Below are 23,688 nucleotides of genomic sequence, written 5' to 3' on the forward strand. Positions count from 1 at the left end.
ATTTTGCTAGCTTTCCTGAGCCCACAGACACATAGCATATCCCCGTGAATGTCTTTGGATTCCCTGTGAATTATATGGGAGATAAATTTTTGCTCGCTTTCCACTCTAACAGGATCCATAAATAGTGGTTCTGGAGCCACTCAGGATGAGAACCTTTTAAGAATAGGTAATACAGATTTATTTATTTATGAGCATTATGATTAAGGAAGCTAACTTCTAAAGAAATAGCACATAATAGATAATGCCTATTAGCCTGGTCCAGGTCCCAATGAAGTCATCAAAAAATCCTCATTGACTCAAATGGGTTTTTGATCAGGCCTTCTGAGAATAACAATGATTGAATGACCTTAGCATAAAGCAATAACTACTCCCCATTTAGAAATAGTTTCACCTCATTATGTTAGAAGTTGTACAGTACATTCAGCAGTAAGCACACAGATCATTTCAATGTGCCCCAATATTCAGTGACTTTTAATTAAAGCCTTCCAATATGCTTTTTCAAAATAACCTACTTGTAAATGAGAGAGTGCTACTTAATTTGCAACATGTTAACATCACAGTCAGAGCTATCTCTGTGTTATTTTTTTTGGAGTTCACTGCGAAATGTTCTTAAATTTGAAGCAATAAAAAGGAAAGGCTCTAGCTAGTAAATGAACTTCTCAGCATGATCTTTGTTGGCACACTTAAGGCAAAGGAAAAGAGCCTCAGAGTTTGTTCTAGTGAGACATCTAGCTGCGCTTGCGTGCTAGTATCTTTCAGAAATGAAAATAAAAAATTACATTTCTCAGGCTGATAGTTTCAAATGCTATTACAGGTTGATATTTATAATTAACAATGAATAAAAAAGATCAAATCTCTCTTTTTAGCTCTAATTCAACAAAGCACTTAAGCATGTGACTAACTTTAAGCATATGAGTCCCAATTAAGTCAATGGGATTACTCATATTCTTTCCAATAAAGCTAGACAGGAGTCTATGTGAAAGACAGAGTCTACTGTGATGCATCTTCAGTGAAGCTTATGCCAGGACTTAATTTGGTCCAGAAAGAATAAAATTGTAGTTATTTATCATTTATAAGACTATCTATTTGAGAGCGTTTGGTTTGTGAGTGAGTGAGCAAGTTAATCTATTTGTTCAAGAATTCCTAAATGGTAAGAGCTAGGATCACCAAATTTGGGATGCAGCTTCCTCTTATCATAGCTTAAAGCTAGGTCATGTTTTGGTTGTGCAATTTGTACAGGGACACATAAAACCATACAGAAAAGAATCATCAGGCAGATAAAAGGGGCTAATTGGGGATGTCTCTCTCTAGCCAGGACTTACCCAGCCCTGTGCCCCATACCTTCCCCCCGCATCCTTTAGGGAAGGTATGGGGGTTGCAGCACACGTCTCTCTGCTTGTATGGGAACATTACTGGCCGTTCCCTTTTCTCAGGAAGTGAGCAAACAGTGCACAGTTTGCTCCATTCCTCAATATGGCTGGGGAATGCAGGGGGCAGATGAATCTGGACCTGCCCCACCCAGGGAACATGCACTCTTCTCCCAGCTGTGCCCGCTGGAGCTGCAGCAGCCATGGAGAGGCACTTCTCACCTGACCCCAAGCTGACACAGTGACAGAAGGTTGGCATTGTCCTCTCTCCCCAAGGCAGCCTGCATCCTGAACACCTCATCCCCAGCTCCACCCCAGAGCAATGATTTAAATGAAGAAAAACAAAAATTAATTGAGTTGAGGATCCAAGAATTGCTGCGTAAATCTTCAAGTTGAGAGATATAGATATCACAATAGCAGATCCTGCAATCCTAACTCTGGTTAAATTTGCATTGTCCACAATGTGAATTTATTCTGAAAATGGAGTGCAGAACTGGATGCAAAGTGGTTTTATTGATGTCATCCAAAATACTTCAGCTATGTTCATAGTTTTCTTACTGTCAGATTTTATTTCTATGTTGCTTTATTCTTACAAAAAAAATTACAAAATATTATACTTTAGAGATCAAAAACTGTCCATTACTCCAGCTATATTAGTGTTTACATTGGGCCCACCATTGAGTTATCTGGTTAATAAGGTCTAGACTACAAGATAGCCTGTAAAGTCACTCAAGGAGAGTAAGTAATTTTAAGTTCATAAATCAATGGCAGGTACTGTTAATGAATACTAACTACTGTACCTGATTTGTGGGTTCCTTTGTTTAGCATGCATAAACTGCCTATGAAAAAAAGAACAGAGAACTCTGAAAAAACTGGCCCTAAATCATCATGATAAAGATTAAGTAAAAGGAGCACACGACATATTCTGAAATACATGCTTTGTTTTGGCAGCTATGAAGTAAACCAGCTAATATTATTTTAAAGAAGACAAGTTCTTTAAGGAACTATGTCTGATTAGTTAATAAGCACACACAGTAGCCTGGGTTAGAAAACAAAATGACACTACTCTTGAAAATGAAAATGTGACCCACAGAAGTCAGCAGTTTGTATCATGCTGCCGCATCATAACTATTTTATATGAGACAACTAACAACAGGCATTATGAGTGAATAAATACAGGCCTTGTGGACATTCTGAAGTGTTATGCCTTTAAACAGATTCCATTCTAAGAGGTTTTAAAGTAACTTTTCTATAACAAAAGTTAAAGATTCCAGAAAATAATCTGTTTAATTCACAGGCTAGTTCAAAAATAGAAAGAGTGCTATACATGGTTTTGTCTGTGAAACAGATGATGCAGTTAATCATAAATTATTCAAATGTATTTTTAATTTTGCTGATAGATGAATATTGAATGACTGTCTGTTGAAAAAGAAACCTAAAGATTAACTATTTTTATAGGACTTTTGTGCTGAACCTTCCTTAAACTGTTTTTTTATATTTTTTGAGGGATTACAGATTTACACTCTTTGTGGTAGCTAACAATGGTTTTATTTTAATTGCTGATCTAAATGGGATTTTTCACAACATTTATACTAGCTAAAGATGATCTCATTCGAGCCTGATTAGACCAAGTTGCATGGCTCCATGGTAGACCTCTTATGTGATTTTTTCTCAGATCTTGAAGGTAGGCAGTGAAAGGCAGTATAAGCCACATATGCAAACTATAAAAATCAAGAGTAAGGCTGAGAAAGTCCACCTTTTGAGTCACCAAAACATCTAAGGAAAGACTGATTTCTGGAATCTCCATGACTTGGTCACTTTGAGTAACGTAAGTCAAGCTATTAAACAAAACTATACTAGCCTTTGACCAGGCTCCTTGCTGTGGGCAGGCTAATGCCTACCCACCTCCCTGGACTCCAATAGGACCAGGCTCCTTGCACTTAAAGAAGGCTGACAAGAAGCACTGTACCAATAGAACATCACTGTCTGAATCCTTGACAGTGATTTGATAATTCTATTGCTTTCTTCATTAGATATTAGTAATAGCTAAGTTTTGATAACATTTTTATTTTTGTTTAATAAGTTCCAATCAAATATATGTAACTGATTTCTTTCAGTAAAAACACAGGCCAAGAACTTTTGAGTAGATGAATGATTACCAAGAAGGCAACCTAAACCCTGAATCAGATTTCTCTAATTAACCTTTGAGTCTAACTTACTGGACAGGAGAAGCTGGGGGCATTTAAATGCTACACTGTAAACTTACTTAAGTCATCAAACACTTCCCATCTGCAAGGAAGTTGTCTCCTTAGGCATTTTATACTCCCATTCAAGGCAATATGATAAATTTGTTTATTCTGTTTGTCAGTTTTGCATTTCTGAATTTCTTTATCAAAATTGTTCTTTTCCTTACATAATGAAGCCTTGGCCAATTTCTGTGCAGATATTCTCGGATAGCTTTACTGTTGTACTTGCAAATGCTAAAAGGAGTGTAAAAAAAATGGTTAATATTCGATTTTGAAAATAAAGCTCTCAGACATAACAGAAATAGGTATCAGTCACTTACTTTTATCTAATTTGATCTACTCCAATAGTTTATAGGAGTGAATCAAAGTATCTGCAGAATTGTTCAACTGTAGGCCCTCTCCTTTTCTAACATAGAGAGTCCTCCAAAATGAGTTGGAAGGCAAGCACTGTCACTGCTATTAACAGCAGGGTTACAGAAACCAACATCAATTATTTATGGTAACTACAAATTGTTTTCCATGCAAATTGTACATACAGACAGATACATTTAAGTATTTGGGAAATGTTCAAAACAAGAGTTATTTTGAGGGTTAGGAAATAGCTTGTCTTACTCCTGCCAAGTGCTTTTGGATAACTCTCCTGTGTGATGGAGTGGAAATAAAATGGAGACAAAAAACATCCCCTCCCCACTCCATTCAAGGCTACAAGGAGGTATGAATTTAAAATGTCCTCCACGTTGTTACACTTGCACATTAAGACACCTTCTCCCTCCATTTTCTACTCTGACGTAGAGCCAGTGCTCCCTCCCTTTTTTTCCTCTTAGTACACTGGACAAGAATGCTTACATGCTTCCTCCTTTCTCTCCTCCTGATGCCTTTAGATTTACCTGTGCTTTCCTTGAGAAATAAATTGTGAATTTGAAACTGGGTGTAGGAGAGAAATAAAATGGCTATTGGTGGCCATATGGGTATGGTTGAACCACTTTTGAGATGTGCATGTAAAATGCTCAGGTAACTGCTTTGGTCCTAGCCCAGCAAAGTACAAATCACATTCCTAATTTTAAGCATAACAGTTAAATGGGTTTGAAAACAATAGGGGTCAATGGGCTTATTCATGCACATAGTTACATGCTTTGCTGGATTGGGATTTAAGGAATTATGGTTACCTTCCCCTCCCCCCCCACTATTTCCCTGCATATTTATTACCCTCTTCATCTAAAATTATATTGTGGGTTCTTTGGGATGGGGACCATGGGTCACATCCTCAGCTGCTCTAAGCTGCCATAGCGCCACTGACTTCAGTGGAGCTATATGGTTTCCACTATCTGAGGGGGGAAAAAGAGGTGGGGATAAATCCGATGTTCTTTAAAGTGCCAGGCACATTTCCAGATACTGCAAAAATGATCATAAATAATAACCACAGCAGATGACCAGTGTATGGCAACCAAAGTATTTTTTTTCCTTCTAAATTTGTAATGCAGCAATTTGACATATGCAGAGGTGACCTTTTGTGCACAATTACTCCCTAGATTTCAAAAGAGATCAGGTGTCACTCAGCTGATTAGCAGAGTACCCACAGCTGGCACATATGTTTCTACTGGTGGGGAACATCAGCACATACTTTGGTGCACATAACAAAATGTATTCTGCACGTGGATGGAAAATATTAAAGGGAACGTTGATCATGGCCCACCCTGGGTTTCTGAACCACAGTTTGAGAAACACCGCACTGCTTAACTCTGACCTGTATAAAAGGCCTGTCAGGGTAGGGAGGTGAAGAGAGGTGCTAGGAGTAAGAAGTTCTCTACAGAACCACACTACAGGCAGCATAATTTAGTAGTCCTTCTGTTTTCTGTGAAATTAGAATTATTGACATCCAAAGCAAGGCCAAGTTTTAAATGTGATTTACAACATCTTAGTTTATCTTGTTCAAATAAGTAAACAAAAAGCTATGGTAGGAAAGTGCAGGTTGAGAATGTGTTGAAAGTGAGTTAGAATTTCTAACAGAATGTCATTTCTATTTTTAAACACCTTAAACTATGAATGTCTGGAAATAAGGATATACCCAGTGCATGCCAACTATTCCCTCTTTTCTTACTTTTGTCTAGGAGTCTAAACAGAAAACAACTCCTGATAACTTTTAACCCCTGCCTCAACTAACCTTCCCAAAAATATTAAGCACATATTTCAGAGGCAAACAAAATAAAATAAATGTAGAGTTTCTAAGCCAAGCAAGTGCAGAGACAAATTGATCCAAAAAAGTATTAGGATCATTTTTTTAAAAATAAATTAGACTACATTTTTAGAAAACCTTAATTGTACAACTCTTACACTGATTTTACAAAATCTACCAGGAGAATTTCACTGTGGGATGAGATAAGGGGTATGAAAAATTTCAGAAAGATTGTTTTTTGCAGGGTAGACTAGTGGAAGAATTAAAAACATGCATGAAATACAGCACTATCTTTAATCTTTACTATAGAGTCACTGCCACTGCTCTGTAATTTTAAAAAAACTCTATATCTGGTAATTATGTTACTAGCATATATTAATTTAGCTCTTCTACATTAATGAGCATCCACTTTTATGTGGTTGCTGTGTCTAAGCCAAAGCTCAGAAACAAAATATAGATCCTAATTCTGCAAGTATTTACTCCTGGGTCTCATGCTTGTTACCATGAGCAGACCAATTAGATCCCCACAGCTGATACTATTTCACTTCACTCTGGAAAGCACTATGCCTGCTATTAAGTGTTTTCAGAATCAGGCCCTGTGTGCATGTGTATGTGTATGTGTATGTGTAACCGTAACCTGACCTGTGGCTGATGGATTCTTATCAGAGAATTACCAAAGCAGTGAATGGAGGCTCTCACTCAGTCCTGGTACAGTGCTAATAAAATGAAATCCTCCTGTCCTTAGCAGCTGCAGCCTGTTTTCACAAATATCTGACATGTATCTTTGGCCAACAGCCAGTTTGAGCTGTACCCAACACTTCTGTGGCCCCAGAATCCTTTGTAACTGCTACTTGAGATCTGTGCCAAATCCAGCCTGCTGCTCCTTTCCTCCCCTTTATGTACAGACATCCCACCCTAATTAATTAACCAACTGTGACTTCATTTTTATGTTACTGTGGCTTTCCACACTTTGCCCCCTCATTCAGCTTGAGGACATCAGCACATTCTTGACTTCACCACTTGTCAACTCCCTTCTGCTAAAGGTCAGTGTCCCCTTTTACTGCCCTGCTCCAGTTGGCTCTGAATCAAAACTAGCCTATTCTAGAAAGACCTGAAGTCTTTATGCCCACTGGTTAAAACTGTGCACAGATGTTACTAGCGGGGTCCTAAGCAATTTCTCTATCCAAAATTGAAGAGAATATTTTTATGACCACCTTACATTACTGTCTATTTAGCAGGTACCTGGTGAGAAGGAGCTTTGCCTTTGCCAAAGCAACAATCTGTCCTTTTTAGGGTTTAATTTAATGTGAAATCAGACCCTTTGGAGTAATCTAACAGAACTGAGTAAAAATGAAACCAATAGGACTATACCTAAATATAAATAAGTTATTTTAAGCAAAACTTGCTCTCAGACCTATGGAATGTAATAGTGTGATCTTCCAAAAGACTTTTAAAGTTATATAGAAATCTATAACAGTGACAAAATTCTCTATCAGACATAATCCATCATCAAAATCTATAGAAATGTTTTAAATAAAATATCATGGCATTTTCCATAGAGTTAGGAAGCTCATTCACAGCAAGTCTACAGAGCTGAAAAGACAAAAATAAAACAAATTGAATATAGTAGTCTCCTAAGATATTGCACAGTATTCAGAAGTTGTCTGGTTTTATTCAGCAGAGATTTCATGTTCTAATGTAGACGTCGCGCTGGTTCATTGTATATTTGATGTGTGGCACACAGAGCTGTATGACAAGTCATGATAGCTGCCCTTGCCAAAGGTTTGGAGTAGAACAAGATGAAATATTGTCGAAGTATTTCACAAAAAGTTTTCAATTAAAGTTTTGAATGTTTCACATAGCTCCAGTTTGGAGAGTTAGAGAAACTTCCAGGTTTTGGGGGATGCTCAGCTGATTTTGAGTCTCTTTGAACTTTCAGTATCTAAAAGGATGTTACAAGGAAGAGGGAGAAAAATTGTTCTCCTTGCAATGGGCTTAAATTGTAGCAAGGAAGTCTTAGGTTGGACATTAGGAAAAACTTCCTGTCAGGGTGGTTAAACACTGGAATAAATCTCCTAAGGAGGTTGTGATGCTTGGTCTTTCCATGAGGGTAGGAGACTGAACTTGCTGATCTCTCAAGGTTCCTTCTAGTTCTAGTATTCTGTGATTCTATGATTAGAAAAAATCTGGCTGTCACACAAGAACGGGCATTCTCATAATATTTCCAGTACCTCCTACTTCAGGCAATCAGTAAAAGTACAAGAATTTGGTATGTTCACTTTTAGCTGCAAACATCAAGTTTAGAAGAATGTTAATAAAAGTGAAAATATGACACAACAAACATTTTCAAAACTAAAATATGGTTTCAGTTCAAGTGTTGACTGAGCTCTGGTTGACAGTTTGGGTCAGTTCTAGCTACCTAGGTACTTTTCTGGTTACCATTTTTGTAGTGTATGATTAATAGATTTTAAGATCAGAAGACATCTTTACATCAGCTTGTCTGGTTTCCTGTTTAATACAGGCCAAAGTATATCATCCAGTTACCCCTACACTGAGCCCCACAACTTGATTTGGCTAAAGCATATATTCTAGAAATGCGCCCAGTTTTGATGTGAAGACATGAAGAATATACTACTTCCCTGGATAGTTTGTTCTAATGCTTAATCACTCCTTCTCTTAAGTTTGCCTTATAGCTAATGTGAATGTATCTGAATTCAGCTGGTTTTTGTCATGTCTTTCTCCACTAGTAAGCCCTTTAGTAACTATTTTGTCCATTTAGATTCTCAAGCCTGCTGACAGGGGAGTGCAAAAGGGAAAACTACTACAATAGCAACAGTAGTCAGAACCCCAGGTCCTTTTGAATTGCAGCTAGAGTGCTGCGTGGTGCATCTGGCCAGCTCTGAGGGCTGTGGGGGGAAGAGGGATGTGATGTGGTGCACACCAGGTTGCTCTGAGGGCTGACTGACCCCTACCCTGCCTCTTCTGCCTGAGGCCCTGTCCCTTCCAGGAGCATAGAGCCAGCCTTCACTCCACTCTGCCATGCCCAGAGACCTGGCAAGTCTGCTGGCCTCCCTGCAGATTCTCATCTTTATTTGTAGACACATCTTAATAAAAGTGATGTCACATAATTAGATGTCCATGCAGAAATTAATGTCTGATCCTTCAGCAAACTATTAACCATTACTTCAAAATAGCCAGGCCAAAGATTTTCAGAAAGCACTGCTCGGCTGACTTAATGAAACTTTGTTGGTTCACACCAGCTGAAGACTTCATTGGTTCTAATGCAAATCTAAAGAGAACAATATTGGCAGACAACTACATTCACTAAATCCTAGAGAACAGATATCACCTTGGAGCCTCTGGAAATCACTGCACTCTCAAAATGGGTCTCATTTGCCGGGGTCCAAATTTTACCTCAGTATCAAGCAGTCTCTATCCCAAGCTGTGGCTCCTACATGTACTCTAGAGAGAATTCTCCCGGCATGGGCACCACACAGGACCGTGGCAATTAAATGTCGTTATGCTTTCTCCTCCTCACCCCCTTCCACTACCGAAGAGTGTTAATGGCAGGACTGGAAGCAGAGAATTGCCACAGAGTGGGACAGAGCAATTAAGAGGCATAATTTAGGAGGCTGCTGCACTCCAGTGATCAGACTGGTCCATGGAACAACCTAGAACCTCAGAGACATAGGTGACTTAAAGCTGTCTTTGCTCTCCTCCTTCTGGGCTATGAGTCCTGCACCTAACCTTCTGAATGTGGAGCATTAAATCTCAGCCTTAGTTCAAAAATTCATGACGTTCATTTGCCTTTCTTTTTCTTCCAAAGAGAAGTTATTACACTGAACCTAACAATCATAGAATCATAGAGCTGAAAGAGACCTCAGGAGGTCATAGAGTCCAGCCCCCTGCCCAAAGCAGGACCAGTCCTAACTAAGGCTATGTCTAGACTGCATTGCTTTTCTGGGATTGAGGAGGTATCCCGGAAAAGCAACTCTGCGTCCAAGGAACCCATTCGCTTTTCCGAACATTTTTTTGAAAACGCAGACACTATTCCTTTGTTCTATGAGGAATCAGGAACATGTTGAAAGAGCACTTTTCCCCAAAATTTGGCATTGTGTAGACATGCCAAATTTTGGAAAAGCCTCTTTTGAAAGTAAATCAGAAAAAGATATGCAATTTGTGTACTGCAAATTGTGTTTCTTTTTCTGATTTAACATTGCAGCGTAGACCTAGCCAGAATCATCCCAGCCAGGGCTTTGTCAAGCCGGGACTTAAAAACCTCTAGGAATGAAGATTCCACCAGCTCCCTAGGTAACCCATTCCAGTGCTTCACCACCTTCCTAATGAAATAGTTTTTCCTAATCTAACCTAGACCTGCCTTCTGCAACTTGAGACCATTGCTCCTCATTTTGTCATCTGTCACTACTGAGAACAGCCTCTCTCCATCCTCTTTGGAACCCCGCTTCAGGTAGTTGAAGGCTGCTATCAAATCCCCTCTCATTCTTCTCTTCTGTAGACTAAACAAGCCCAAATCCCTCAGGCTATGTCTGCACTGTGCTGATTTTGTGCAAGAAAAATGCAAATGAGGCTAAGCGTGGACTATTGCCAAGCCTCATTTGCATAATTAATAAGCAGCCGCTTTTTGCACAAGAGGCTTTTGTGCAAAAAGGAGCCATCTACACAGCTCCTTCTTGTGCAAAAACCCCCTCTTGCGCAAGAGCTATTTTTCCGGGTATTTTTCCCCAGAAAAACGGCTCTTCCTCAGAAGGAGTTTTTGCACAAGAAGGAGCTGTGTAGACAGCTCTCCTCATAAGTCCTGCGCTCCAGTCTCCTAATCATTTTTGTTGCCTTCTGCTGGACCCTCTCCAATGTGTCCACATCCTTTCTGTAATGGGGGTCCCAGAACTGGACATAATACTCCAGACATGGCCTCACCACTGCCAAATAAAGGGGGATAATAACTTCTCTAGATCTGCTAGCAGTGCTCCTCCTAATGCACCCTAATATGCCATTATCCTTCTTGGCTACAAGGGTGCACTGTTAACTCATATCCAGCTTCTCATCCACTATTATTCCCTGGTCCTTTTCTGCTGAACTGCTGCTTAGCCAGTCGGTTCCCTGTAGCCGTGCTTGGGATTCTTCCATCCCAGGATCAGGTTCTGTGCTTGTCCCTATTGAACCTCATCAGATTTCCTTTGGCCCAAACCTCCAACTTGTCTAGTTCACTCTGGACCCTATCTCTACCCTCCTACTTCTCCTAGCTTACTGTCATCTGCGACAATGAGTAAATAGGTTCAAAACTAAGAATATCCTTGAACCTTTGGCCATTTCAAGAAGAAAAATGTCCTCCCTCCCTGGAATTAGAAGCGCTAACATACCACAAAAGAAGCTGTTCTTGCTGTATGAATAGCCATGGCTGGACCTGAAAGCACTACAAAGTGTCAGTCTGTTCCCTTGAGACTTCCAGCCCAGTTTTAGGAGGGATAAAAAGCTTCTGAAGTTTTAGATGCTCATGCAGATTGAGCTTGAAATCCAACCCTTTTGAAGCTTGCAACACCTTGGGCCAGCATGCAACACTTCGGGAATTCTTCTGCTCTAGAATCCCCTTTCGTCAGTGCACCTGGCTCTATAGAAGTCTTCTGTGTGATTTCTGTCCCCAGCCAGGTCACACTTAAAAGTGCAATTCCCCAGCAAAAGTCCAACTGAAAGACAAAGAAAGTGTTGTTCTGCCAGTTTTGTGCTATCCTTCAGCCCACCCTCTGGGCTACCTTACAATCCTTTTCTGTGCTATATTAGGCTTTCACCCTGAAGGGTATCATTCACTAGAAGAAGTTCCTGACTTTTTGCCCCTATTTGTAAACCCTGGAGTGTTCTTAACTCATTTTAACTGAGCATTGCCTTCCAGTGTTTCTCCCTGGAGGACCTTTTCCTAATATCTCAACTCCCAAAAAAACTCCCTTGGGGACCTCCCTACTTTCTACAGACCCTACCTCACAAGGCTTCCCATATGGCATTCCTATCACAGCTTGCTCCTGAGTTTATTTTCTCAAGCTTTTTTATTATGAGGCCCGGGTGTTCACCATGCTAATACCGCATCCCATTAGCCCCGGTATCCAGAAAGTTTGCAGAAAACCCGTGCTGCAACTTGAGGGCTTATCTGAGCCTCTCCCAAGCCTGGCCTGACATAAGAACATAAAAACGGCCATACAGGGTCAGACCAAAGGTCCATCTAACCCAGTATCCTGTCTTCCAACCGTAGCCAATGCCAGATGCCCCAGAGGGAGAGAACAGAACAGGGAATCATCATGTGATCTCTCTCCTGTCATCTATTTCCAGCCTCTGACAAACAGAGGCTAGGGACACCATTTCTACCTCTAGCCATTAATGGACTTAACCTCCACTAATTTATCTAGCTCTTTTTTGAATCCTGTTAAAGTCCTGGTCTTCACAACATCCTCTGTCAAGACTTGATGTTAATATCCCCCATACCCACTAGCCCTGGTGTCTCTGGCTGGGAGACAGTTAATTATGACAGAGGTTTAGCTGGCCTCCTTTCTCCTTGCAGGGACCAGTCACCCAGAAACACTTGCCTATCATATGTTGAAAATGGATCAGCTTCTGTTTTAGGGTATGTCTACACTTGCTCCCTAGTTCGGACTAGGGAGGCAAATGAAGCATACCGAAGTTGCTAATGAAGCACGGGATTTAAATATCCCACATTTGATTAGCATATTCACGGCCGGTCACCATTTTAAAATGCCGATTGCCCAAATTAACTCACCGTATGTAGAAGCAGTAGTCCAATCCAAAACCCTTCCCTCGAATTAACTGTTACTCCTCATTGCACAAAGAGTAACAGTTGATTCGAGGGAAGGGTTTTGAATTGACTACCACGTCTACTGCGGCAAGTTAATTCAGGTTACCAGCATTTTAAAATGGTGACCAGCTGTGAATATGCTAATGAAGCATGGGATATTTAAATCTCGCACTTCATTAGCAACTTCAATATGCTTCATTTGCCTCCCTAGTTCAAACTAGAGGGCAAGTGTAGACATACCCTTATATACTAGGCAGCAGACATATTTCCTACACCTGACATCTTACTGCAAATTGTTAGTGTGCTCAGCTTTGTGATGTAACAAATTAATAAATATAATATACTACTTTTAACAAATTCATAAATATAGTAATTATATTTTTATTGCAGTAGTGTGTGTCTACAGCCCCCAATTAGAGATCAGGGTCTCCTTGTGCTAGGTATAGTCTATTCAAATAACGAAAAGTCAGGCTCTCGCCCAAAGACCTTATAGTCTAGGAAGAGTTTACTATCTAAGTGCAACCCTTCATGTTCATGCTACATCCTGCTCCCATTGAAATCAATGGCAAAACTTCTATTGCCTAAATAAGAATTGCTTCACGTCCATAAATTGTACTCTTGTTTTGCTATTCCTTGTGGAAGGAAAGTCTTCAATATACCTGAGCAAACATACCACATGTGCTTCCTTGGTTTTCACAAATACAAGTTTTCTGAATTGCTTTTTCAATGTAAAGACCAAAGTACCTATACTAACATAAAACAGTCCTATAGAAATGTATTTATAAAATTCAAGTAACATTACATTTTTCTGAATAGCTGGCAAAGAATAAGCACTAAAATAGCTTTTATAGCATCCATAAGGCCAAGAAACAAATGCAGCTCTGCACATTTTTTTCCCTGAGATCCACAAGTAACATGCAAGGAATAAGTGTTGCCAAAATCCATAAGCAAAAGCATTGTGTTAAAACTTTGCACGTCTTGATGCCAAAAAACTACTTAAGATTCATCTCAAATCTCAACATAACTCTGAATTAAACGACAAGGAGAAAACAAAAGAACATACACACTACCTCATAGAACTTTACTTTTAATAATTTGCCTGGATGCATACATATGTAATTTAATACATACTTAAATAACTATTGTATTTTAAAATATGAATCCTAAGTGTGTATGTGCGTAGGAATGAGAAAATAGTATCTTGCGAATGGAGTTCTTTTCTTAGCCTTAGAATAGGTACAACATTAGCAGCACTGCTTTAGCCTATACCTGAACCATTTCTGGATAGGCCTCCTCTAGTGGTGAGAAGGGAGTTCAGTCTCTATGCTCATTCAATTTCTAGTTTGCCTGCTGAGACTGCTAAGAAGGATGCTAGTATGTGCCACATTCAGTGATTGCATTATGATGAGGTCATAATTTGTACAGTTTCTTATGTGCCATAAAGGGCCACTTCTGTCATTCCTTTCACCCAATAGCATTATACATATAACAATTCCTGTACCTTATAAACTTCTAAAAGTGACCTAAAACAGCTTTCCTTGCATATACAAATCCTATCTGACCTTAAAGGGTCATGAATTATCATCACTTAAACCTGAGGCAGGTGAAATGAAATAGTCATATTTCATTCACATTTGATAAAAGAGCAATTAAAGGTCTAGAAAATGTAGGGCAATTTTGCTGTCGTGGAGCTCTGCACTTGTAATCCTCCCTGTTCCTTCCTGGGTTATGCAGAAATCTCAACATAACTATGAATTAAATGACAAGAAGCAAAACAAAAGAACATACATACTACTTCATAGAACTTTATTTTTAACACCCATCTGTGTGCTCAGGCACCTGGTAGTATTGATAGTAAAGGAGTTCCTGAGAATCCCAGAGGTGGAGCAGGATAGTGAATATCCTCTATTCACTTGTCTGCTGCAGTCATTTTACTTATAAGTAAATACATTTTGGCAGTGCCTCCATTTGGCTGGGCCCTGTGCACTCCTCCTCCCCCAGAATTCCTTGGAAGCCTCCAGGAATAAACCTCAATTAATTTTCTACGCAATGGGTCTAGCCCAAAAGTACCCAAACTTATATAAACAATATACTCTGAGATTAGCGTTAACACACCTTTATTTAACCTTTATTTAACCATTTACAAAAACAGGATACACTACTGAAATTAATGTGTCACAATCACTTTGTCAGCAAGGGGAACTTCAAAAAATCAATTCATAAATGCAGTTTGCAATCGTAAATAAAACATAACCAACATTCATTCATACTGCCACTAATTGCCCCATGCCTGACCATGCACCCCTTTTCATTTCAGCATTTCAGACTGTGATGGGGTGTGCAAACCTGAAGGGATTAAAGGACAAACCTGGGCCCAGGCAGCCTTTCCCCTCCAGGCCTGCAGAAAATGGTCCAATAGGAGAGAAAACTTAAAAGGGAGTAAACCGGCTTAGAATAGGTAGGAAGACACACTTCGCCTGAGGGCTCCTGGACAAGGTCCTAAAATGCCCCTGATAAGAAGTCAAAGCCATTGCAAACCTGGGGTAAGGCTAATCCCACCCTCAGATGAGGGACTGAACTGAAAGGACACCTTGCTCTCTGAAGACTATGTTACACAGATGTTCATATGGGCATGCTTGACATTCTTGAAGCTGGGAACAGCACTCTACTGGTCCAGTAAAGAAGTTCAGCCAAGGTAACAAGGGGCAGAATGAGTCTAACTTGGTATCCAAGCTGCACAATACCTCTGAAGACAAGAGTTGTCATAATGACAGGTCAGTAACCCTGGATCCTGGTTAGCCAATGAAAGCATGTCTCCTCTTTTCCAGCTCAAGAAAACCCCTCACAGTCTCTTTCCTAGCCACCTTCCCCTAATAGCATTTTTTTAACAATGAAGGTTGTGATTACTTATACAACTTTCACTACATATCAAGCTGTGATGGGGTGACTACCCCACACTCACCATGCAGGGTTAAATACAAGCTAGATGGGCCAATTAACCCACTCAGCAGCTGACTGAGGAGACTCAACTGAGGGGTGTATCCTTTAAAGCCCAGGAATTGAATGGAGAAGAGATTGCTGGAGAAAGGAAAGACATACCCAGGAGAAAGGGAGGACTGCAGTCGCTCCCTGGAAAAAGGGAAGAGGCATTTCGGAACTGGTAACCCCAAAAAGAAAAGGCAACCAGAAATGAGGAATGTACAGTTTGTGACCACCTGTGACAGGTTTGATGAAAGTAAATTGTGCAACCACACATGACAGCCTTGTGGCAGAGGGAGAAACAGTATCTAGTTCTCCAGGACAACATTCAACCGCATTGACCTGAATCCTTTCTTGTTGTTCAGCTCCTGTCTTCATCCACAACACACCTTCCAACTTCTGCAACAAATGAAGCAGTGATCCTAGAGACAACAGCCTCTTAATTTACATAGCCCTGGTTCATCCCTAGAGCAAGTCCATCCTGTGCACTGAAAGAAGCAGGAGTCCTTGTGGAAAAAAAGTAAGTGGCCATATAATTGACTGTATCCTACTGCATATACATAAAGGGACCAAAGTAAAATTGCATGGCCAACTATAATTCTGGCATTTTCTAACTCTTGCATGCGTGGCTTTGAAGCCTTAGCATTATTTTAAAGTCGATTGTTGTCGTTTTTTTAAATGTCCTAATTTAAATATAACCCTGGAAAATCTCCCAGAAATTCCATCATGTGGAACCATTTTGACCTCCATCTTGGGTATTTAGCAGGGTTTGGATTTTAGATACAGTACAGAATCCAGACCTCTATCACTTGAGATAACAGAGTAGCCGATAGCTATAGTAGACTGTTATCCTGGACAAGCCAGTGGGAGTCACGGCTATTTGTTGACAGCAGAGGAATGCAAAGACTCAAGCCTCTTGGATTCAATTCCAGGTTCTGGAAGGCAGTGTTCTCCAGTAGCTGAAGATCTTACTGCCTCTGTGCCCACTGCCTGTAGATCTCTGCCTCTGCTTTGCTCCTGCCCCCAACTTTTGATCTCTGCTCCCATATAACCTCGTGGTACTCCCCCCTGCCCCACTTTTATCCAATCACCTCTCTCTCAAATCATGCCTCCCTCTGGCTCTGTACCTATATATGTTAGAAATAAGGATTAAGAGTATGTTTCATGGTTTTTCCAACAGGAAAAACCAAATTCTCATTCGTTTCAAAGCCCAGGTTCAGAATGCATGAAAGAAAAGCAAACCATGTGTTAATTTTTCCTTTCCTTTGGACAATGCTGTTGAAGTTGGCACTGTCTTGATAGACTAGTGAAACATGGAGGGGTGGAGAGGATGAACAAGAGTGGTATGCATAAGAAGGAAAGATTGCACACATGTGCTGTAAATTCTTCAGCTCAGATTAATGTTTTCCTGTGAATATAATTGGCTGCCTTCTGGTTTAGGCCAGATTACCAGTTATATTTCAGCACAGCTATAAAGTTGAATCTAGATGAAATATTTGAGTAATGGAAGCCAATGTCTGTGAGCTATTCCAGAAAATTATTAAATAAACAAAAAATACTGGAACATCTAACAGCAGAACATAAGCATTACTTTTTGTTCACATATAATATTTAAATTCTACAGCTTCATTCTGACTGACAAAAATAAAGAAACCACAACATTGTGCCAAAAAAGTGGGTTACGATAGCATCACTTTCATATGAATGACGACATAATATTTCTCAATGAAAAACCTATCATAGTTAATCAGGATACCAACAGATTGTCATGGCAAAATAAAACTATGTATTGGTTTGCTACTTAAATGTTCCCATCCTGCATCTGTAGTCAAATATCAGTAGGAGAAGGAAAGGGCTAAGTTCTAGTCCTACTGAAGTCAATGAACCTTTTATTATTGCCTTCAATCACATCAGGATTTGCCCCTGTGGACCATATTCTGAGCTCATTTACACTGGTATAATTTGGGAGTGATAGAACATTTACAGTTATGCAAGTGGCATCAGCATCTGATCTGTAGGTTTAGCCCTACAGGCCAGATTATTTTCCCTATTCTGGCCTATTTCCACTTCTACACAGAACAAAGTGGTCAGGTTCTGGCCCTAACTAGGTAGCTGATAATTCCCTACATATGTACGGAGAAGCTCTAAGTGGACATAAAGTCAAAATAGCTGTCTCCTATGCCAACTACCCTCTTCTGCTCTGGTGTAGGGTACATGGCACAGTGTTTGTGCTCCACTAATTCTGCACTGGCATATGACGTGGTTCCCATTGGAACAGAGTCAACTGGTGTGAACTGGATTTTAATGTGCACTGGGTTAGGGGTAATTTAAGAATTGGAGAATTGCCATTGTCTTCCTCACTGCACCCAGTCTTGCACTCAGCAGATGTCAAAACAAAAGAGAGTCTGGACCTATGTAGGCAGGCAATGCAGAAGGGGTAATAAAATGATATTCATTGCTCCTTTTCAGTACCTTTTATGTTCTCTTCCTGAGTATACAGCTTGGCTGTGTCTAGACTGGCAAGTTTTTCCACAAAATCATCTGCTTTTGAGGAAAAACTTGCCAGCTGTCTACACTGGCCGCTTGAATTTCCGCAAAAGCACTGATGATCTCATGTAAGATCGTCAGTGCTTTTCCGGAAATACTATGCTGCTCCCGTTCGGGCAAAAGTCTTTTTCCGAAAGACTTTTGCGCAAAAGGGCCAGTGTAGACAGCAGAGATTTCTTTTCTGCAATAAAGCTCACAGATCACAGAACTGAGGCTTAGGAAATGCATTGCCATGTGTTTATTCACATCACCTTCAAATTAGCATTGCTTCACTCCGTGCAAATTGGGTTGCATCATACCACATCAAGATTTTGCTTCAAACAGAATCTTAATGAACCTGGGGATCAATTCTGGCTTCCTCCCCGTGGTCCAAGAAGAACTGAAGAGAAAGGAGGTAGCCAGTGGAGTGTATGGTTACCCAGGTCAGCCTCCAACCAGTAGAGGGCTGAATAATTCAGAGTACAGAAAGATGAACTACTAGCCTATGGTCAGAGAGGGAAGCAGGCACAGGAGAGAGCTTGGGGCTGTGTGAGAGAAGGAAAAGCTGACTTCAAGGATCCTGGAACCTTTATAGAAGTTGTGTACTCAAGGCCAAACTGCCCCTTCCATCTCTGCAGCTCTGGCAGTGAGCCAGCTACCCTCACTTCTGGCACCACAGAAGCCCCTGATGAGTGTGTGTGTGTGTGTGTGTAATTGCAGTGCCTTCCTGAGTATTCTGCAGGGGAAGAGATCTGCAGGGCACAGAATTCTCCCAGCAGTATGGCTGTTGAAGTATGATCATGGGGGTTTTCCCCCCTCCCACCGGGCATATGTTTCAATTGTTAACAGGTGGGGCAGTGAGAGGCTTGGCCTCCTACCTCCCCCCTCAGTTCTGGTACCAATGACTGCAGGTAGCTGTAGCTTTATCACCGTTTGTAGAGAGAAGGCCAGGAAGCTTGAGAATAAATACATGAAATAACATGTTATCCTTGTAAAGGAGGAGAGAAGGACTCTTGAAACTGAAAAGTTCCACCTGGATTGTGACTGAGCAATTGGAGACAAATATGTGAAGAGAAGGTGGGTTACTCCCACCAGATATCCTCCCTTGAAGGAGTAGAACAACAGGGAAAAGTCAGTGAGAAGAAATTAATCACAAGCCAGGTGACATATATGCATGTGGGTTTGATTCTGCCTGGTACTGAGCAGCAGTCAATTTCATGCTTGGATACTTTGCTGGATTAGGGTCAAAGTATTGAACACCTTGCAGAAGTTCAGGGTCAAAGAGTTTAGCACCTCGCCAGACATTGTGTGGAAAATGATGGCGACTTGAAGAAAACATCTCTAATAATATCATGGGAAGTATTACAATTGTTTGATATCCCTCATAAAGGTATAGCCAAGCAATTACCAACTTTCATTAGTTTACACTCTGTATATTATCTACCACAATATGGGAAAATGTGATAGCAAGCAATATCTTGGGGTTTGAGAATAGCTGGATCTTCTTTATGGGCCAAATATTATAGTTCTAACTCAGCCATGTCAGTAGGAGCAGTGGGTGCTTACACTGCTAAAAATTGGGCCACTTCTTTTTTAGGAGCCTAACTATGCATGTAGGTGTCTAACTTTAAGAATTCTAGGGTAGGATTCTCAAAAGTACCTAAGGGTACATCTACACTATGGGCTAAAGTTGAATTAAGATATGCAATTTGAGCTACATTAATTGTGCAGCTGAAGTCAAAGTACTTCAGCTTTTGGTGCTGTCTACACAGCAGGAAGTTGAAGGAAGAACACTCTTCCTTCGACTTCCCTTACTCCTTGTGAAATTAGGGTTACAGAAGTCAGAGTAAGAAGCCCATTATTTTGAAATTATTTTGAAATAACGGGCTTGCTGTGTAGACGTGCACTCTGTTATTTTGAAAAAACGCTGCTGGGTAGACATGCCCTTAGGGAATTGAGCTGCAATAAGAATTGAGCTGCAATAAGAATAAGAATCCCATCCTTATGTTTGAAATACTAGCCAGTCCAAGCAGTTTTTATCCAGAGAGGATGATCTATTGTAATTCTGTTACTCAAATAAGATTTTAAATTATTATTCGGTCTGTATTTCTATTTGAGATGTAGGTTGAAGGAAATCATCTGAATGCAAGACATCTGTGCATAAAACACAGCCTCATTTTCTATTCTGAGTTTGTTTTGGGGTGGGGTTAAGTTCAATATTTGTGACTCTATGCCTGCATCTTATTCCATTTCAAGTTGCTTTCAAACCTCACCAAAGAAAGGAGCGGAAAAAAGAATTCACATTGCAAAGTGAAATAAAATGTATAATGAAGGAAATCAAACAATGTTTGTGCATCAAGTCTGACCGAACCTCTTCCCAGGAGGAATGTATCTTGTCAGTGATCAGACTGAGCCATGATCTGTTTCGTTTTACTTTACCCTATATGTCAGTGGCAGAAGAAAACAAACAACCACCAATCTTGATAATTGTGAAGTTGGTGTAATCATTCAGTGCAGATGAATTCTAATAAGCTTGTTCTACCTTCACAGTAGTCTAAAATATCGTCTTCTCAGGGAACTTACAAATATATGGTTTTTTGCGAGTTACATTAAATAATAAGAGGCAAGCCAGAAAATCATTGTGATGAGGGTTTAAAGGCTTCCCTTTATATCCAATATAATTTGCAAAAAACCAAATCTTTGTAGGTTCCCTGAGAACATATAGCACTGGGTTTAGTTTTGGCTTCATGAAACTTCAGAAGCTGATGAGTTATGAATTTGATGTTTGTGTTTTTCTGCTATAAATTAGCACATCACCATACATTTTCTAAATAAGAAGCTCACGTGTGTCTCACAAAACTTTAAAAACACTGGACCACGAGAGGCCAATATGAGAAGACTGAGTATTCTCAGTCTATAATATAGGTAAAATATAGGTAAAGAGCTACTCTGATTCTTATCCTTCTATCTTCATTGTCAAATACACGTTGGATGAGATTCTGTGCTCTGCCTCCAACAGGCATAGCCCAGAAATTGCAGCCAAGGGAGAAAGGGAGCTGTAATGGCTTTAAGCCACATATTTGCCTTCCTTTTCCTGTGCTGCTCTAAGGGCTGCAGAAGCCCCCTAAGTAGTTTTTCCTGGGAGCAGTCTAAGTTATGTCAGCCTGCCTGGGTTGCTCTGTGGGCTTCAGCAGGTAATTCTCCTTGGGACTAGGTCTGAAGACCTAAACAAATGAAATGTCCACTGATGTCAATAGCAGTTTGGTTTGGTAAGGACTGTGGGTTTGGGCTCATTAATATGAGTGGGTGGTATGCCCACAAATTAATCCTGGATGTGATTTGTGCCCATTAAAAAGACTCATTTATGCTAGGGACTGCAAAACTAAATAGTAAGAGATGGTATCTGCCCAACGGAGTTATAATTTAAAAAGACAAGAAAGCTAGAGCGGGAGAAAGGGAATATTATCCCCTGTCCTAGTGCAGTTCTTAGACAATAGGCACATTTTTGTGCTCACACTTTCAATGGCAATGCAAGTACTTTGTTTTGAAACTGTCAGACAATGGGACCACAGGAAGTGCTATTCTATTTTTACCCTTTACTATAGAGGCATAGTTGGTTCAAGCACATAGTCTGATTTTGACCAGTGTCTTCCCTTGGGGAAGAGGGAAAATTACCCATAATGTATCTAGCCAGTTTTACGAGAACAAGAGGGAATTTCCTTCCTCAGCCTAACAGGGAACATTTTATGTCATAAAATAGGAGGTTAGATTACCCTTATCATAATTTTAGTTTGCATAGTTACAGATGCTGCTGACAGTCATAAAATTATCCAGCTCTTTTAAAAATCCAGCCACAATATATTATCTTAATGACCATCTATGGCAATGAACTTCACATATTAACCAAATGTTGAGAAAAGTGGGAATTTTCTTTTGCTTGTTCTAAATGTACTGCCCTTTATTGTTATGGGAAAACAACAGACTTGTCACAGTTTAGCTTTAGATTGCATGGTCAGGTATGTTTCAGTTCTTCCCTGGATCAAGAATAGTTTCAGAAAACACCAATGCAGTTTGATTTTTTTTTAAATCATTGTAGCTGCTATACTGATTTACAAAAATATGAACTAAGATGAGGCTTAAAGCTCTTCATCTGCTGGTGGCCTCCTGGGATCGAATTGTTCTTCCCATCATCCCCTTTGTCAGCACTACACTGTGTCTAATTATTCACCTTTTAGGGCTATCAAAAGATATTTATTTTCAGAATAACCTAATGAGGTCAAAACCAACACTGTTGTACTCTGTCACCCACTGGGATGCTACGGGGGGAGAAGAGAATGATTGTATTAACTCGCTATGCACATTTCATGTGACTGTCTGATGAATTGTCTGACCAGTTTAGGAATCCAGGAAAGGTATCGTAAATAACTCCTTCACACTCCCTCTGACTTTCTAATAAGGCTATTGCAGAACAGTTATAACACTGTGATCCACCTCCTGTTTCTGAAATAATTGTTTTTTTCACGCAACTCCAAGTCTGCTTGGAAGGGGTTATTTACGCTGACTCATGTTTTATGCCATTGAAGCAATTAAGTGGAGCTTTACAAATAATGTCCTTGCCCTCTGAAGTTTCTGTTGACAACAATTGGGGCCCTTTGCACAAATATGTCTTCTTACAAAGGGGTAGGCTGAGCCTTGCTTCTACCACTGCATAAGGGCAGAATATTTCTGTATCTCCACAGCGGAAGCTGTAGGAAAGAACTGTGACTTGCAGAGACAAAATTCCTGCTCTGCTCCCCACGTACCCTCAGGAGGAAATAACACAGATCACTCCTTTACCTCACACAGATTAATCCCTTCACCTTGCTCTTATGTCCTGCCAAATCAAATGACTGGTGCACTGGTGGGGCAAAACCAAAACCATCAATTGTCCCTCCCTTTTCATCCATTTCTGGGAATATGAGGTGTGTGGCCCCATTTTACACCTCCTCCCCAGGCTAAAATGTGGACATCTCACAAATGGAGAGGAGGAAGAGGGGCATTACTCTCATTGTATGTGGCTGCAATTAGGGCCAGGCAAACTCTGACCCAAAGATACTTGGTACTTTTACCAAATACTATAGCTGTATATAAGAGAGGGATGGGTGATCTTTATAGTCACTAACCCCATTTGTGTATGTGAGCTAAGATTACAATATGTGAAATTAACTCTTACACTTCAGTGAATAAATTGGCCACCTGCTGGCCACCTACTGGAAACAGGAAGGAATCTATCCTATGTACAATAAGATGGTCCATTATGGTCAGGTAGTTCCTGAAGCTGGCTTTAAGATTAGATAGACAAATTCCTATATCCAGTTATTTTAAATTGGTGGGATAATATGAAGTAATAAGTATATATTAGTCTTAAAGCATGCAAAGAATATTTGTATCTATATCTTTTTTTCAATCACAGAGAGGCCACAGTAAACAATATCTTATCCATGCTCATATATTCAATAGGTGCTCTAGTCCATGGAGTTTTGCTATTGACTCTATAGGAACAAGATCAGCCTTTAATAGCACATATCTGTATTATGAATC

The 23,688-nt window shown here is 40.1% G+C and overlaps 1 long non-coding RNA gene across 1 annotated transcript in view; it reads left to right on the forward strand.

Annotated features, from left to right (window-relative positions):
- Positions 1–23,688, forward strand: part of LOC112543581 (uncharacterized) — a 115,180-nt gene that overhangs the window by 78,971 nt on the left and 12,521 nt on the right. Inside the window, exon 2 of the long non-coding RNA XR_012902674.1 lies at positions 15,948–16,102. This is a non-coding gene — a long non-coding RNA (uncharacterized LOC112543581). The remainder of the gene's footprint in view (positions 1–15,947; positions 16,103–23,688) is intronic.

The sequence above is a fragment of the Pelodiscus sinensis genome, chromosome 3 (genome assembly GCF_049634645.1).
Source record: "Pelodiscus sinensis isolate JC-2024 chromosome 3, ASM4963464v1, whole genome shotgun sequence".
Taxonomy (NCBI): Eukaryota; Metazoa; Chordata; order Testudines; family Trionychidae; genus Pelodiscus; species Pelodiscus sinensis.